The following is a 17,457-nucleotide window of genomic DNA, read 5'->3' as shown; positions in this document are numbered from 1 at the left end:
GGTGGATCAGACTTCAAAAAAAGTCTCTAGTAAACCAACTCTCACCCTGAGCACAAGGTCAACACTAGATGAATTTGAAGCAGTGGTAGACTGAGGAAAAGGACAACAAACAAAACCCAAACTCAGCTCAGCTTCTGACTAACCTAACACAACTCCTACAACAAGGAGCATCACCATTTCCAGGCATAAATAATAGTGACTTAAGTGTCTACTGCTCTACACAAGATGTCTGCTTTCAACCAAAACATGAGACACACGAAGAAGAAAAGATAACACACTGCCAAGAGACAATACAATCAACGGAATCAGTCCAAATACTGGAACTAACATACAGGGAATTTAAAATCACCGAGTTTAACATGGTAGAATAGTGGGAAAAGCCTTTTGAAAAATGACAATAGTTGAAATGAAAAAGTCATAGCTCTAGGTCTAGTTCCCCAACTTGATTCTTAGTTCCTTTAAGGCAGGATCCAAGTTCATTTCTCTTTGCTTCCCTAGCATCTAGCACAACCAGCAGATCTGACACTAGCACAACAGTACAAAAAATGAAGTACTTTTTTGAACTTGAAGACCCTCAACCCCCATTAGCAGACATAGTACGAGGCCAAACTTCAATCCCAGAACTATAGAAAGAGCTTCAGTTTTGGATGGACTTTTGCACCTTTACTCTTAACTTTACAAAATGACTGGGAATACCTAAACCCAGGGTTTGCACACTTCTCCTGGGATTCTTGAAAACCTGTTCATTCATATTATGAAACAGCCTTTCGATTAGTTATTCTGTTCCAAAGACTAGAACCCTTAAGTAAGTGACTTTTATGTAAAAATAATTTATGAGATAAAGTTGATCTCAGATTTTCAGATCCTGGAGAAAAAAAAACTATGCATCTTTCATTGAGCAGCACCCTTAACTTACGGACATACTATGCACAAGCCTTCTTAGCTCTCATTTCTCTTTTACCATTTGAGGAAAATAAAGTCGCACTGAGATATGCTGAAATGAGACCTCCTAAAAGATAAAACTACCAGCCCCCAATCTTTCAACCTCCAGTTCATCTAAAAAATCTTGTACAGTCTTCGTGACACTGTCCCTAAAGGGACTATTATATGTAAGTCCAGCTTTATGGAGCCTATGGAGGTTTGGCAACTTCCTGTAATTATCTCTAGTTGATAAAATAACAAGGACAGGGGACCTGGGTGGCTCAGTTGGTTAAGCGGCTACCTTCGGCTCAGGTCAGGATTCCGGGGTCCTGGGATCGAGCCCCGCATTGGGCTCCCTGATCAGCGGAAAGCCTGCTTGACCCTCTCCCACTCACCCTGCTTATGGTCCCTCTCTCATTGCGTCTCTCTCTGTCAAATAAATAAATAAAATCTTTAAAAAAAAAATGAGAGGAACTTGAAAAGGTTCCTGTAACTTCCTATTTGCTCTCACGGCATCTTCCAATTTCTAATCTTATATGGGTCCTCAGTAATCTTCTCCGTGAAAAATTTGGAATAAATATGCAAGAACTCCCCAAATCTACAGCAATGATGCAAAATATTTACTTATGCAATGAGGTAACATGATTAAGGAACTTCTGCAAAATAATTACAGGTATTGTAATTTTTTAAAAAAACATTCCTAGAATGTTTTCTACATGCTATCATCGATTTCCACACCCACTTAAACTAAACCTACCGCCTTTAAGAATGATAGTCACAAAGCATCTTGATGTGATACACATTTTCATATACCTGAATCGTGCTCACACTCAGTGACAACTGACCCAGTGATGCTTCCAAAATACCATCTTCTCTTGTTTATCCGCATCGCTCATCACTCTTTTGCTCATTGTTTTCTTCTCCCTGACCTCTGAATGGAAAACAACCTACAGACTCAGTCCGTAGACCTCTCTCTTTTCCACATAACTCTCCTCAGTAATTCCATCCAGTATCATGGTTTTCAATACAAAACCAGTTCACACTTCTCTTGAACTCCAGACCTGCATATGTAAGTGCCTACTCAACATTTCACTTGGGTATCTTTTAGGTATCTCAAACTCAGTATGTCCAAAACTGAACTTCTGATCTCTTTCCCAGTCCGACTCCAACCACAACCTTCTCTGTGTCAGATGATGGAAGATCTAATTCCTCCAGTTGCTCAGGCAAAATACCTTGGAATCATCTTTGACTTCCTCCAAACTGTCAAAAAATATTGCTGGCACTAATTCAAAATAAATCCAGAATGTGCCCACTTCTCACTACGTCCACACTACCACCATTATCTCTCACATGGATACTGCAGTGGTCTCGTAACAGGTCTCTATGCTCTGATTCTGAGCAACCCATTCTTAACACAGTGGCCAGAGTAATCCTCTTAAAAAGGTAAGTTAGATTATCACTTCCCTGTTTAAAACCCTCTAATGGCTCCACATATCCCCAGTAAAAGCCCAAGTTCTTACAGTGGCTTACAATGACCTACATGATCTGGTCCCCTTAATGTCCTATTAATTTCCCCTCTGTTCATTCCACTCCAACTATGTGAAATTCTTTCTTCAGATGGGCCAAGTACCCTCCTGACTAAGGGCCTTGGCGTTAGCTGTTCCCTCTGCTTACTCTTCCTCCAGATACCTTCACATTTAACTTCCTCATTTCCTTTAACTCTTTACTCAAATATTACCTTTTGCATAAAACCTATCCTCACTCCCAACCTTCACATTGTTTTTTTTCCGTAGTACTTACCACTTTCTAATGTACCATGTACTTATTTTACTTACTGTTTATTTCTCTCTTGTCCCATTAGAAAGCTCCATCCCAGTTGATGGCAACTTTTTCTTTTGGTTCACAGATATATCCCAAGTGCCTACATTATCTAACATATAATAGATATCCAATTAACATTTATGGAATGAAAATCCCCAAATTCATAAATCAGTGGCCAGCTAGTAGCTGAGGAATGATAATGGACCACAACTGCTAAGAGCCATGAGCCGTGATTCTTTTTGTTCACCTGAGCCTCACAAATAGATTATAAAACCTATTGGCCCTTACAAAGCTGTCATCATCAAGACAGCATGGTACTGGCACAAAAACAGACACATAGATCAATGGAACAGAATAGAGAGCCCAGAAATAGACCCTCAACTCTATGGGCAACTAATCTTCGACAAAGCAGGAAAGAATTTCCAATGGAACAAAGACAGCCTCTTCAATAAATGGTGTTGGGAAAATTGGACAGCCACATGCAGAAAAATGAAATTGGATCATTTCCTTACACCACACACGAAAATAGACTCAAAATGGACGAAGGATCTCAATGTGAGAAAGGAATCCATCAAAATCCTTGAGGAGAACACAGGCAGCAACCTCTTCGACCTCAGCCGCAGCAACCTCTTCGACCTCAGCCGCAGCAACATCTTCCTAGGAACTTCGCCAAAGGCAAGGGAAGCAAGGGCAAAAATGAACTTTTGGGATTTTATCAAGATCAAAAGCTTTTGCACAGCAAAGGAAACAGTTAATAAAACCAAAAGACAACTGACAGAATGGGAGAAGATATTTGCAAATGACATATCAGATAAAGGGCTAGTGTCCAAAATCTATAAAGAACTTAGCAAACTCAATACCCAAAGAACAAATAATCCAATCAAGAAATGGGCAGGGCGCCTGGGTGGCTCAGTGGGTTAAGCCGCTGCCTTCGGCTCAGGTCATGATCTCAGGGTCCTGGGATCGAGTCCCACATCGGGCTCTCTGCTCAGCAAGAAGCCTGCTTCTCTCTCTCTCTGCCTGCCTCTCCGTCTACTTGTGATCTCTCTCTGTCAAATAAATAAATAAAGTCTTTAAAAAAAAAAAAAAAAAAAAAGAAATGGGCAGAGGACATGAATAGACATTTCTGCAAAGACGACATCCAGATGGCCAACAGACACATGAAAAAGTGCTCCACATCACTCGGCATCAGGGAAATACAAATCAAAACCACAATGAGATATCACCTCACACCAGTCAGAATGGCTAAAATTAATAAGTCAGGAAATGACAGATGCTGGCGAGGATGCGGAGAAAGGGGAACCCTCCTACACTGTTGGTGGGAATGCAAGCTGGTGCAACCACTCTGGAAAACAGCATGGAGGTTCCTCAAAATGTTGAAAATAGAACTACCCTATGACCCAGCAATTGCACTGCTGGGTGTTTACCCTAAAGATACAAACGTAGTGATCCGAAGGGGCACGTGCACCCGAATGTTTATAGCAGCAATGTCTACAATAGCCAAACTATGGAAAGAACCTAGATGTCCATCAACAGATGAATGGATAAAGAAGATGTGGTATATATACACAATGGAATACTATGCAGCCATCAAAAGAAATGAAATCTTGCCATTTGCGACGACATGGATGGAACTAGAGGATATCATGCTTAGCGACATAAGTCAATCGGAGAAAGACAACTATCATATGATCTCCCTGATATGAGGGAGAGGAGATGCAACATGGGGGGTTGAGGGGGTAGGAGAAGAGTAAATGAAACAAGATGGGATTAGGAGGGAGACAAACCATAAGTGACTCTTAATCTCACAAAACAAACTGAGGGTTGATGCGGGGAGGGAGGTTGGGAGGGGGGGTGGGATTATGGACATTGGGGAGGGTATGTGCTATGGTGAGTGCTGTGAAGTGTGTAAACCTGGCGATTCACAGACCTGTACCCCTGGGGATAAAAATATATTATATGTTTATAAAAAAATAAAATTAAAAAAAAAAAAACCTATTGGCCCTGCAGATAATGCAAGCTTTGCACATGATGATTTCAAGCTGTTGTTCCTAAGAAAATAAAATTATGAATTTAATCCAAAAGTGACCATACCCCACTGCAAAATGTTGCATGCACATAGTTTTAAGAGTATACTCATTGTTTGCAAGTAAAACTGAGTCTGAAAGAATTATAACTTTAGAAAGTAGGATTAAATTCAAAGCTTCAAAGTGATATTAATGAATCTGTGAAATGGTCTATAAAAAAAATAAGATGACCCTAATAGGTAAAAATATTCTTAATTGCAAGAAGTATAAAATTTTATTTTTTTTTTAAGATTTTATTTATTTGTCAGAGAGGAAGAGAGCACAAGCAGGGGGTGTGGCTGACAGAGGGAGAAGCAGGCTCCCCACCGAGCAAGGAGCCTGATGTTGTACTCAATCTCAGGACCATAGGATCGTGACCTGAGCTGAATTCAGGCAGACGTTTAACCGACTGAGCCCCCCAGGCATCCTTATTTTTTTTAAGATTTATTTATTTGGAAGAGACAGAGAGAGAGTGAGCAGGGAGAAGGGCAGAGGGAGAGAGAGAGAATCCTCCAGCAGACTCCCCACTGAGCTCTACAGAACCTAACATGAGGCTCAATCCCAGGACTCTGAGATCATGACCTGAGCTGAAGTCAGATGCTTAACTGACTGAGCCACCCCAGCACCCCAAAAAAAGTATACAATTTTAAGTCAGATTCACATAGAGCTCTGCTATCTACAGACTATTTTCAGAATAACTCTTATTCGATCCTTATATAGGTATATTATCATCAACCCTATTTTATAGATATGGTAAATAAGGTTAACAGAAGTTAAGTGAACCTCCCAGGTGACTCAGCTACTTAGATTCCTAGATTCAATTCTAAGTCCACATACTTTTTGAAAATTTTAAAATAATTCAGAGAAATTTGCAAAAATAATACATAGGACTTAGGTACCGCTTACTATGTTTCCTCTAGTGGTTACACCTTATATAAAATAGTATGCTATCAAAACCATGAATTGATATTGGTCTATATACTTTTTATTGTCGTGCCTGGGAATGATATTGGACCACAAACAACATGAATCAAAGGTTTTTCTTGGGGGCCTGAGTGACACAGTCAGTTAAGCATCTAACTCTTGGTTTCAGCTCATGTTGTAATCTCAGAGACATGAGATCAAGCCCACGTGGGGCTCCACACTCAGCACAGAGTCTGCTTAGGGCTCTTTCCCAAGATATTTTCAAATGACATATCAGATAAAGGGCTAGTATCCAAAAACTATAAAGAACTTATCAAACTCAACATTGAAAGAACAAATACCCCAGTCAAGAAATGGGCAGAAGACATGAACAAACACTTCTCCAAAGAAGACATCCAAATGGTCAACAGACACATGAAAAAATGCTCAACATCGCTGGCATCAGGGAAATACAAATCAAAACCACAATGAGATACCACCTTAGACCAGTCAGAATGGCTAAAATTAATAAGTAGGAAATGACAGATGTTGGTGAGGATGAGGAGAAAGGGTAGCCCTCCTACACGGTTGGTGGGAATGCAAGCTCGTGCAGCCCCTCTGGAAAACAGTGTGGAGGTTCCTCAAAAGTTGAAAATAGAGCTACCCTATGACCCAGCAATTGCACTATTGGGTATTTACCCCAAAGATACAAATGTAGTGGTGATCCGAAGGCACCTGTACCTGAATGTTTATGGAAGCCATGTCCACAATAGACAAACTATAGAAAGAGCCCAGATGTCCATTGACAGTTGAATGGATAAAGAAGATATGGTGTGATGGAATATTATGCAGCCATCAAAAAATGAAATCTTGCCATTTGCAATGACATGGATGGAACTGGAGGGTATTATGCTAAGTGAAATAAGTCAATCAGAGAAAGACAATTATCAGATGATCTCACTGATATGTGGAATTTTTTTTTTAAGATTTTATTTATTTATTTGACAGAGAGAAATCACAAGTAGGCAGAGAGGCAGGCAGAGAGAGAGGAGGAAGCAGGCTCCCTGCTGAGCAGAAAGCCCGATGTGGGGCTTGAACCCAGGACCTGGGATCATGACCTGAGCCAAAGGCAGCGGCTTAACCCACTGAGCCACCCAGGCGCCCCTGTGGAATTTTAAGAAACAAAAGAGAAGATCGTAGGAGAAGAGGGGAAAAAATAAGAACAAACCAGAGAGGAAGACAAACCATAAGGAACTTGTAATCACAGGAAACAAACTGAGGGTTGCTGGGGGCAAGAAGGTGGAAGGATGGGGTAACTGGGTGACAGACATTAAGGAGGGCATGTGATGTAATGAGCACTGGGTATTATATAAGACTGAAGAATCACAGGGGCACCTGGGTGGCTCAGTGGGTTAAAGCCTCTGCTTTCGGCTCAGGTCATGATCCCGGGATCCTGGAATCGAGCCCCGCATCGGGCTCTCTGCTCAGCAGGGAGCCTGCTTCCTCCTCTCTCTCTGCCTGCTTCTCTGCCTACTTGTGATCTCTGTCTGTCAAATAAATAAATAAAATCTTTAAAAAAAAAAAAAAGACTGAAGAATCACAGACCTATAATCTGAAACCAATAATATATGTTAATTAATTGAATTTAAAATTTTTAATGTTTAAAATAAATTTTTTTAATTTTTAATTTTTTTCAAGATGTTATTTATTTATTTGACAGAAAGAGACACAGCAAGAGAGGGAACACAAGCAGGGGAGTGAGAGAGGGAGAAGCAGACTCCCTACTGAGCAAGAAGCCCATTGCAGGGCCTGATCCCAAGACCCTGGGATCATGACCTGAGCTGAAGGGAGATGCTTAACGACTGAACCACCGAGACACCCCTAATTTTTAAACTTATAAAAAAGACTCTCCCTCTGCTCACCTTTCAAAAAAATAGATCTTTTTAAAAAGTTTTTTTAAACTTCAGTGAAGATAATTCATATAAACTAGCTAAAAGGTAGTTTCTATGTAAATACCATTTTACTCTGACAATTATAGGAGTATTACATTCCATTTGGGTATTTATGCTTAATAATATAAACAATATAGCAGAAAAGGAGCTGAAAGATAGGACTGGAAGATGGTAAAGTTGGGAAAGTTTATTTAATAAACTTTTCTTCACTTACGTGGCTGATTATGATGACACTATTGACCAGTTGTAAAGACATCTCTGCTCTGGATAATCCATAAAAACTACCCTTGAATATCACTAATGACCATGACCATGCTTCAATTTTAAACTCAGTGTCTTTCTTTTTCCTCCTCCCTTTTATCCCCATGACAGCACTGTTTACAATTAGCTGCTGGATTCTTAACAGAAATTTTTTCTTTCACTTGCTTTCAGGATACTGCACTCCCTTGATTCTCCTTTTTTGTGGTCTTTTTGTTGTATATTACCTATTACCTTTTATCAAAAACCTCCAAGCCCTTTCTTAAAGTACAGGTAAGAATCACAGTCCCATTTGGAACACAGCAGTTCTCCCGGGCTAAAATCTACTGGGCATTGTCTGGTTACTTAGGACGACCACCTACTCTTTTAAAACACCTCTACATTTCCCAGAAACTCCTTCCCTAAATAGAGCTGGGTCAGATTTTGCCAGTGAAAGGAATGCATGTGAGATCTGAAAAGAGGAGAAGCCATAACTCTTTGGGAGTGGCTAGAGGCAGATGTCAAATATATAGTAGCTATGGGGCACAGCAGCTTTTGTTTGAGATTCACTTACTTTATTGTTGTAGCCCAGCCCCAGACACATGACAGAAGCATTCTCAAATAGGCTTGATAATTGCAGCAGTTTCCCAGTCAACTTTTGAGAACCCTGAAGGTCTTCACTGTCTGTTTCCCTGACCTTCCAGCAGAAGCTTTCCTGACCTTCCAGGGTGACTCCCCTGACATTCACCCCACCACTGTTTTCTAAGCTTCATATAAGCCCTAATGCCCAAATCATTCCTAAGATATTCCATTTTCCTTACCAATCCCAAACTGTTAACAACCATATATACAGATTAGGTATAGAGATAGATGTTAGATAGATTAGATAGATAGATGGATGTATCTAATCATATGTAGATATAGATACACAAAGATTATTATATAAATTGAGTGGGTTAAGCCTCTGCCTTTGGTTCAGGTCATGATCTCAGGGTCCTGTGATCGAGCCCCGCATTGGGCTTTCTGCTCAACAGGAGGCCTGATTCTGCCTGCCTCTCTACTTTCTCTCTCTCTCTCTCTGTGTCAAATAAATAAATAAAATCTTTAAAAAAAAAAAAAAAAAGAAGAAGAAGAAGAAGAAGAAGAAAAATATTCTTTTTGAGGGCTGCTACCCTAATTGTTGGAAGATGGCTAACCCTAACTCTCTGAAGTAGGACTCTTTAAATAGATAATGAAACATGAGACCCTCTAAGATTTGGGGGGCGGGGACTGCTATAGGTTGAAAATCACTCAAGCTGCAAGCCACTGTTAACTAAGAGTGTTAAGTGCATCTTATCCCTTAGCACTTTAGGGCAGAAACAAAAGTTGAAACTCAATGCCAAAATGAATTTAAGTAAGATTCATTTTATTAAAATTCCAATCTATTCATAACTTCTGGAAAAAATCTATAATACAGTTGAACCTTGAAAAAGATGATTTTGAACCCGCAGGTCCACCTCTACCTAGATTTTTTTTAAGTACAGTATTATAAATAAATGTATTTTACCTTCCTGATGATTTTCTTAATAACAATTTCTTTTTTCCAGCTTCCTTTATTGTAAGAATAGAGTATACAAGGGGCACCTGGGTGGCACAGTCGGTTGAGCACCTGACACTTAGTTTCAGTTCAGGTTGTGATCTTGGAGTGGTGAGATCAAGCTCCATGTTGGATTCTGTGCTCAGCGCAGAGTCTCCCTGAGTTTCTCTCTCCCTCTCCCCCTGCCCCTCCCACTTGTGCTCTCTCTCTCTCTAAAATAAATAAATCTTTAAAAACAATACATACAATACATGTAACACACAAAATACATGTCAATCAACTGTTTATGTTATTGATAAGGCTTCCAATAAACAGTAGGCTATTAGCAGTTAATTTCTGGGGAATTGAAGAGTTATATAGCATAAGATATATAATCAATTATACAGCATAAGATATATAATATGGTATAAAGTGAGGTACCCCTTGCATATAATAATCCCTAGATATCTTTACAATTCCCAAGTACTAAAATAGAATCTTCTCTCTGAGGAAGGAAACACTCTTAAACACAAGATAACACAATACTATGGGAAAAGGAACATTAAAATATCTGCTGAAACCTTCACTATCTGATCAATAAGAAAAGGAGTCTCTGCATATTAAATCAGGTCACTAATCCCTAACAGCTCACAGGGCTCTTTGGTTTGCAGAAGCACAAAATCTTGGTATACTACTGCCTCCTGGGGGCTACAGTACATTACTACTCTTCTGAGAAACCAGTGGTGTAAATAGAAAATACAGATACTATTTTCTACTAAAAACACAATTCAAAAAGTCTATGTCAAATAGTAAGTAGGACTTTCCTAAATAATCTCTTTTTAAAAAAACATAGTATCATGTGTATTTCTATCTGAATAATTGGGAATAAAGTACATAATAAAAGTTAATTACAGAAAGTGGTTGTTAATATGATTGAGAACATCAAGGCTTATACAGCATTTTGCATTTTCAAAGCACTTAGCCAACATTAAACTATTAATCTTTACAATGTTGTTGAGGTCAGTATCACCACCATCTTTTTACAGAAAAGTAAATAGGAAGGTTAAGTGCAGTATTAGAAATTCAAGAACTAGTCAGTAAGTAATCAGCAAAGTGGCACAGAATAATCTAATGTGAAATATGAAGCACTAATACATTAACTCATCTCTAATACCCCATGACCTACCTCTAGGAGAAATCAGTTACTCTTTTATCAGTGGCCCCATAGCATTTTATAGATCCCTCTATTGTAAGGTTTAATACTTTTGCATTATAGTTATTGAATTGCCAGTCTCTGTGACTAAACTCTGTGCCTCCACAGAACTTTGCAGCATCTATAGAGCACAGCTAGGCACAACAATGAATCACTCTGCGATTTGTCCAACTATTAAGCACTAACTACAAGTCAAACACTGTCCTGGACATGGGGGATACCGTGGTAAAAAAGAGAGCCAAGCTCTCTACTCTCATGGAGCATATATTCTGGAGACAAAGGAAGATGATCAAAACAAAAACAAAAACAAAAAAAACAAAACTATCAGGTACTAAGAACAGCTATAGAGAAAATTAAAGAGGGCAACGTGACTACAGATGAATAAGTAGTTACATTAGATTAGGCAGTAATATCCAAGCTGATAATAAGGAACAACCAGCCATAATTATATGGGGAAAATATAATTCCAGGTGGCAAATGCAAAAGGTCCATAAAGGGGGAAAAAAAAAAAAGCAAATATTCAAGGAACAGGTTAAAAAAAAAAAAAAACACAACTGTGATTAAAGTAGGCCAGTGAGTGAGGGATAAAAGATGAAATTAGAGAGGTGGGCAGGAGCTAAATGAGGGCATTTTTTTGGCCATGATAAGAATATTACTCTATGAGAGATGAGAAGTTATTTAAGGCTCCCTAACATGTACTTACCCATTTGAATTGTTGCACTTGAGTATTAGGTATCACTAAAAGGAAAATTAATACTGAGAAAGGAAAATTACTATGCTATTGGTTAGGGAGCCTTTCTGTTTTAATAAATTACTTTTTAGTGAAAAGTTATTTTATAATTAAATCTTCAGACTAAAGGATAAAACAGCAGTGTCTACTAATATTTTAATAGAAGTTAGAATAATGAGATTTTGACAGTCATTATTGGAAGAAATTGAAAAGCTCCTGCATCAACCACTGTACATTATAGATGACTATACTAGGATCTTATGCTAATTGCTTATGAATTTTACAAAGCCTAAGATATCTCCAAACAGCTCATGATGAGTGCCAGACAGACATCTGGAGAGGAGGTTCCTGAGCGAGAGCAGGAAGTCTCATTAAACATAATAAATCTCTTCCTCTTACTAGAGAAACCAGAATGAAAAAGGTAACATATGCTTAGAAGCAAGAACACTTCTCACCATATTAACTGAACAAAATACAGCAAATGCTTAAAAATTAAGGACTTATATTTCACCTGAAAATGATGGAGGTGCTACAGAAGCCTCAAGGCTAATACCAAACTATAACACCAAGATCCAGTTAAATTTAACTTCATAAATAGTCACTGCAGAGAAAACATTATCATTATCTCATTCTAGGTCGTAGGCTCCTAAACATGTGAGACATTAAACTTCGTGCATTTTTACCCTTTTTAATGTGTTTTTTTAGTGTGGTTTTAAAAAACCACATCACGAGGCACCAGTGGGTTAAGCCTCTGCCTTCGGCTCAGGTCATGGTCTCAGGGCCCTGGGATCGAGCCCCGCATCAGGCTCTCTCCTCAGCAGGGAGCCTGCTTTCCTCCTCTCTCTGCCTGGCTCTCTGCCTACTTGTAATCTCTCTGTGTCAAATAAATAAATAAAATATTTAATAAATAAATAAATAACCACATCACATAACACTACCATCTTAACTATTTTTAAGTGTACAGTTCAGTAGTGTTGCATACATTCACATTGTTGTGCAATGAACCTCCAGAACTTTTCTCATTGTGCAAAACTAAAATTCCATAACCAATGAACAACTCCGTTTCCCCCTCCCTCCAGCCATGGGCAACCACCATTCTATTTTGTGTTTCTATGTCACTCCTAGTTTTTTAACTGATAATAGTACAACCTGTCTAAAAGAAATTATGTACACAAAGTTGTTGTTTTTTTTAAGATTTTATTTTTAAGTAATCTCTACACCAAACATGGGGCTTGAACTCAGACCCTGAGATCAAGAGTCATGTACTCTACCAACTGAACCAGCCAGCTGCCCCTGTGTACAAACTTCTCAGATGGTATTTTAGTTTGTTTTTAAGCACAATTTCACCCGTTTTCTAAACCAAAACATAGATAGTATGAGAACTAAGAATTGCCTCCACTATGTAGAAAGGAACACAGAAGAAGTGATGGAGAATTATATTGTAATACACACTTACACTATTTCCAATCCACCATAATTACTGACAAAATTACTCTTGAGAAGCAGAATTACTGGTTACTAGTAGTAGGGCAACTAGTCAATGTGATATAACCCATCCATATGGAAAAACACAGTATGTACATAGGGAGAAAGAATATTGGACTTAAAAAGACTGAAATTTGAGAATAGCCTAATAGATAATAACAGAATTCTCTTCTATTTTAAGCCTTTTATTTGTTAGAAGGAATTTCTGCATACAGCAATTCATTTAGTAAAGTCACAGTCTCTGTAAAAATGGGATTAAAATCCCTGCCATGCTGACTTCCTAGGGTTGAAACACGGAAAAAACTGAAATAATAAATGTAAATGCAATTTGAAAGGTGTAAACACTTCTACATATATATAAACTGTCTAAAGATAAATCAAAACAATGTATTGCTTATACCCAAAGAATGGCTGACACTGGTGCTATGTATACAACTACAATTTGCTAAATATTTGTCAAATACTTTATAGAGTGGACCGAACAGAAAGAGAAAACAAAGCTCCTCTACTTGGTGCATAGAAAATGAGCTCTCTTAAATCTGCTAATGATGAGATGAAAGTTAAAAGATCAAAATACCAATCTACATACTATATATAACAAGAACAAGAAGGGGCAGAATTACGGGTGTGGTTATTTGTGATATACAGAGCAGCAAGTCTTTACAAAAATACACTATATGTAAGTAAATTTTTCAAAAGTAATTTCTTTTTGAATTAGTGATTTGATAAACTGCAAAACATTCAGTGAATTCCTTGTTGAATGAAAATTACAAGAACACAAGCACAGGCAAGATTCCGTATAGGACAAATTACCACTAAAATCAAGAACAAATCTACTTCTCTGTGACACTGTATGGTTACAGAACTATGTGGGATTTGAATCCTACATCTCACTCTTTTTCTTTTTAAGATTTTATTTATTTATTTGGCAGAGTGAGACAGTGAGAGAGGGAAAACAAGTAGTGGGAGTAGGAGAGGGAGAAGCAGGCTTCCTGCCGAGCAGGGAGCCCCATGCAGGGCCCGATCCCAGGACTCTGGGATCATAACCTGAGCCACCCAGGCGTCCCTGCATCTCACTCTTTAAAATTTAAGATGTTGTATTAAATTTAAGAATATAATAAAAAAAAAAAGCTATACAAAGTACTTCATCTCCATCTCTAATGGTACCAATTTAGCCTCCAACTGCCTACACAAATCAAATGTAAGAGGGTTTTATTATTATCCGGTAGGCAGGCAAGGCATTCTCAAATTCGGAGCCTTTGATAACAAACTCTTTATAATCACCTTTTTAATTTCTCCCCCCTTTAAAGGAATACTTTGTTTATGTCACTATTTGCTAACTTCCATAATCACTTGACACAATGGCTCATAAACCTGCACCAAAGTTGATCTGATTCTAGAGGGAGCCACAAAATCAAAGTAAAAGTCCATAAAGGCTCAAGATAAAAGGAGTCCTAGTTCCATTCCAATTAAAAAAAGGCTACAGACTGAGATTATAATATGATTAGAAGTACTATGACGTAGGGGCGTCTGAGTGTCTCAGTGGGTTAAGCCTCTGCCTTCAGCTCAGGTCATGATCTTAGGATCCTGGGATTGAGCCCTGCATCAGGCTCTCTGCTCAGCAGGGGTCCTGCTCCTACTCCCCCCCGCACCCCGCTTGCCTCTCTATTTGTGATCTTTCTCTCTCTGTGTCAAAATAAAGAAATAAAATCTTTAAAAAAAAAAAGAAGTACCATGAAGTGTAAAGTTCCTATACTTCAATTAAATATGGTCCCAAATATCAAAAGCTACTTGTTTTCCAGGTGTCTTTGTAACCAAAGTAACAAATTATCCTTAAGAATATAATAAGTTGGGAATTATCCAATTAAACTCAATTCTCTCAGTCAGTAAGAAAATACAAGTCATCAATTATAAGACTTCCCTTCTTCCATTCAACAAATATTTACTGATTGTCTCCAATGTGCCAAACACTATTACTAGCTTGACCACCCAGCACAGCTCACAACAGTAAAAAACCTTCATATAAAAATAATAGTATAATTCAATTTTTTAAAGTTTTTTTTTATTTATTTGAGAGACAGTGAGAGCAAAAGCAAGAGAGAGAGAGAGAGAGTGCACACACAGAAGGAAAAGGACAGTGAGAGACAGAAGCAGACTCTTCAGTGAGCAGATAGCCTGATGTGAGTTTTGATTCCAGGACTCCAAGATTATGACCTGAGCCAAGGTCAGATGCTTAACCAACTGAGCCACCCAGGTGCCCCAAAAATAATACTATAAGTAAACCTCCTAAGCCTTTTTCAAAATAATTTATGGTCAAGGACATATACTTCAATAAATGCATTCATTAAACATAATAAATTTTGATGTTGAGTATGTGAAAGTTAATTTAGGAAACAGAATGAGGGAAACACTTAACATTCTTTCCTCTTATAATAACAACACTGGTAATATGCATTGAATATTTATCATTATATTTGTATATTTTTAATCTCTTCAAAAAATGCACATATATTAACCCAACCCATCAAACTACTGAAAGCCACAGAATGTAGAATTAAGTGCTAACTGTAAGTTAAACACAAGAGGGCGCACAAGCCTGGAAGATTCATAAAACCAAAGACAACATGCATTTTACTCAAAAATTCACAGCTTTTGGGGCGCCTGGGTGGCTCAGTGGGTTAAGCCACTGCCTTTGGCTCAGGTCATGATCTCAGGGTCCTGGGATCGAGCCCCGCATCGGGCTCTCTGCTCAGCAGGGAGCCTGCTTCCTCCTCTCTCTCTGCCTGCCTCTCTGCCTGCTTGTGATCTCTCTCTGTCAAATAAATAAATAAAATCTTTAAAAAAAAAAAAAAAAAAAAAAAAATTCACAGCTTTTAATGCATGGTCATATGGATTTATAAAAGATTCCTTATGCATGCATTAGAGGCAATTACACCAAAAATATTTCCCTTTCTCAATATGTTGTCCAGAAATCAAGTCACTATATTTCTTTGGTAACACAAATTACCTGTCTAAATTAACTTTACCCTAAATTTACTATTTTTATCATTAAGACTTTTTTTAAAAAGATTTTATTTATTTGACAGACAGAGATCACAAATAGGCAAGGAGGCAGGCAGGGGTTGCGGGGGAAGCAGGCTCCCCGCAGAACAGAGAGCCCAATGTGGGGCTTGATCCCAGGACCCTGGGATCATGACCTGAGCTGAAGGAGGAGGCTTAACCCACTGAGCCACCCAGGCGCCCCCCAAATGCCAACAGTTTTATATTGTGCCTAACTCCTACATAGAACAGGCACCCAACTTGAGGGCCTGGCATGGTATTCACAGGCACAAAAATATTACTTATACTTCACATATTATGCTAAGGATACAAAAAAAGAGAGATAAATTGGCTGCTAGGATCAAGATAGGCAAGAAAAGTCCAAACTGGAAGCAGTGTGGTTAGTAGGTTAGGCAGTATGGGCAAAGGCTGTTTGACATTAGGTAGTGAAGGATCAGGAATATATTATTTTAGTGATCAAAGATCAGGGCACAAACCAAGAAAATAACAGTTAGGAACCCACAAGCCGTCAAAGTCCAGTCAATCAAGTAAATTACCTATAATGTGAGCAGTGATCCTACAGTCTATCTGAACTAAACTCCTAATGTATTTCTTACCAGGTGTGTGATCCAGGACCAGAAAGGAAAGACTGTCTATAAAGGATATTGCTAGGCAAACACTAAAATTTTATTAGGGTCTATGGATTGAATAGCAGCATTTCATCAATGTTAATATCTTGATTTTGTGGTTTTATTATGGTTATATATTAGAGTATTCCCAATATATACCTAAGGATTTAGGGATGATGGGACATCAGGTATTCAACTACTCTCAAACGGTTCAGAAAATAACAACAATAATAACAGGTAAGGGACAATTACAAGCCAAATATGGTATAATGTTAACAACTGGAGGTTCCAGATGAAGGATATACAGGAATACTTTGAACTAATCTCACAGCTTTTCTGTATGTTTCACATTATTTCAAAATTTAAAATATTAAAACATAAAAGTAAATAAAATTTATAGTTGCTCTGACAGTAGAGTAGCATATTTAGAAAGAAATATCTAGGGGCACCTTGGTGGCTCAGTTAAGCATCTGCCTTTGGCTCAGGTCAGGATCCCAGAGTCCTGGGTTGGAGCTCCACATCGAGCTCCCTGCTCCGCAGGGAGTCTGCCTCTCCCTCTCACACTCCCCTTGCTTGTGTGTGTTCCCTCTCTTGCTGTGTCTCTTTCTGTCAAATAAATAAATACAATCTTAAAAAAAATTAGAAATATCTAGGGGTGCCTAGGTAGTAGAGTCAGTTAAGCCACTGACTCTTGGTTTCAATCATGTTCTTTCTCTCTCTCTAAAATAAATAAATCTTGGGGCACCTGGGTAGCTCAGTGGGCTAAGCCTCTGCCTTCAGCTCAGGTCATGGTCTCAGGGTCCTGGGATGGAGTCCCGCATCATGCTCTCTGCTCAGCGGGGAGCCTGCTTCCTCCTCTCTCTCTGGCTGTCTCTCTGCCTACCTGTGATCTCTCTCTCTCAAATA

The 17,457-nt window shown here is 38.6% G+C and overlaps 1 protein-coding gene across 4 annotated transcripts in view; it reads right to left on the bottom strand.

The window, feature by feature from the left end:
- The window catches only part of TTC28 (tetratricopeptide repeat domain 28), a 638,777-nt gene that overhangs the window by 562,591 nt on the left and 58,729 nt on the right, over positions 1–17,457 (bottom strand). The gene's annotated exons all lie outside the window — the stretch shown is intronic.

This window comes from Lutra lutra, chromosome 12 (genome assembly GCF_902655055.1).
Source record: "Lutra lutra chromosome 12, mLutLut1.2, whole genome shotgun sequence".
Classification (NCBI taxonomy): domain Eukaryota; kingdom Metazoa; phylum Chordata; class Mammalia; order Carnivora; family Mustelidae; genus Lutra; species Lutra lutra.
The sequence above is the reverse complement of the archived record's forward strand: the minus strand, read 5'-3'. Positions and strand labels throughout refer to the sequence as shown.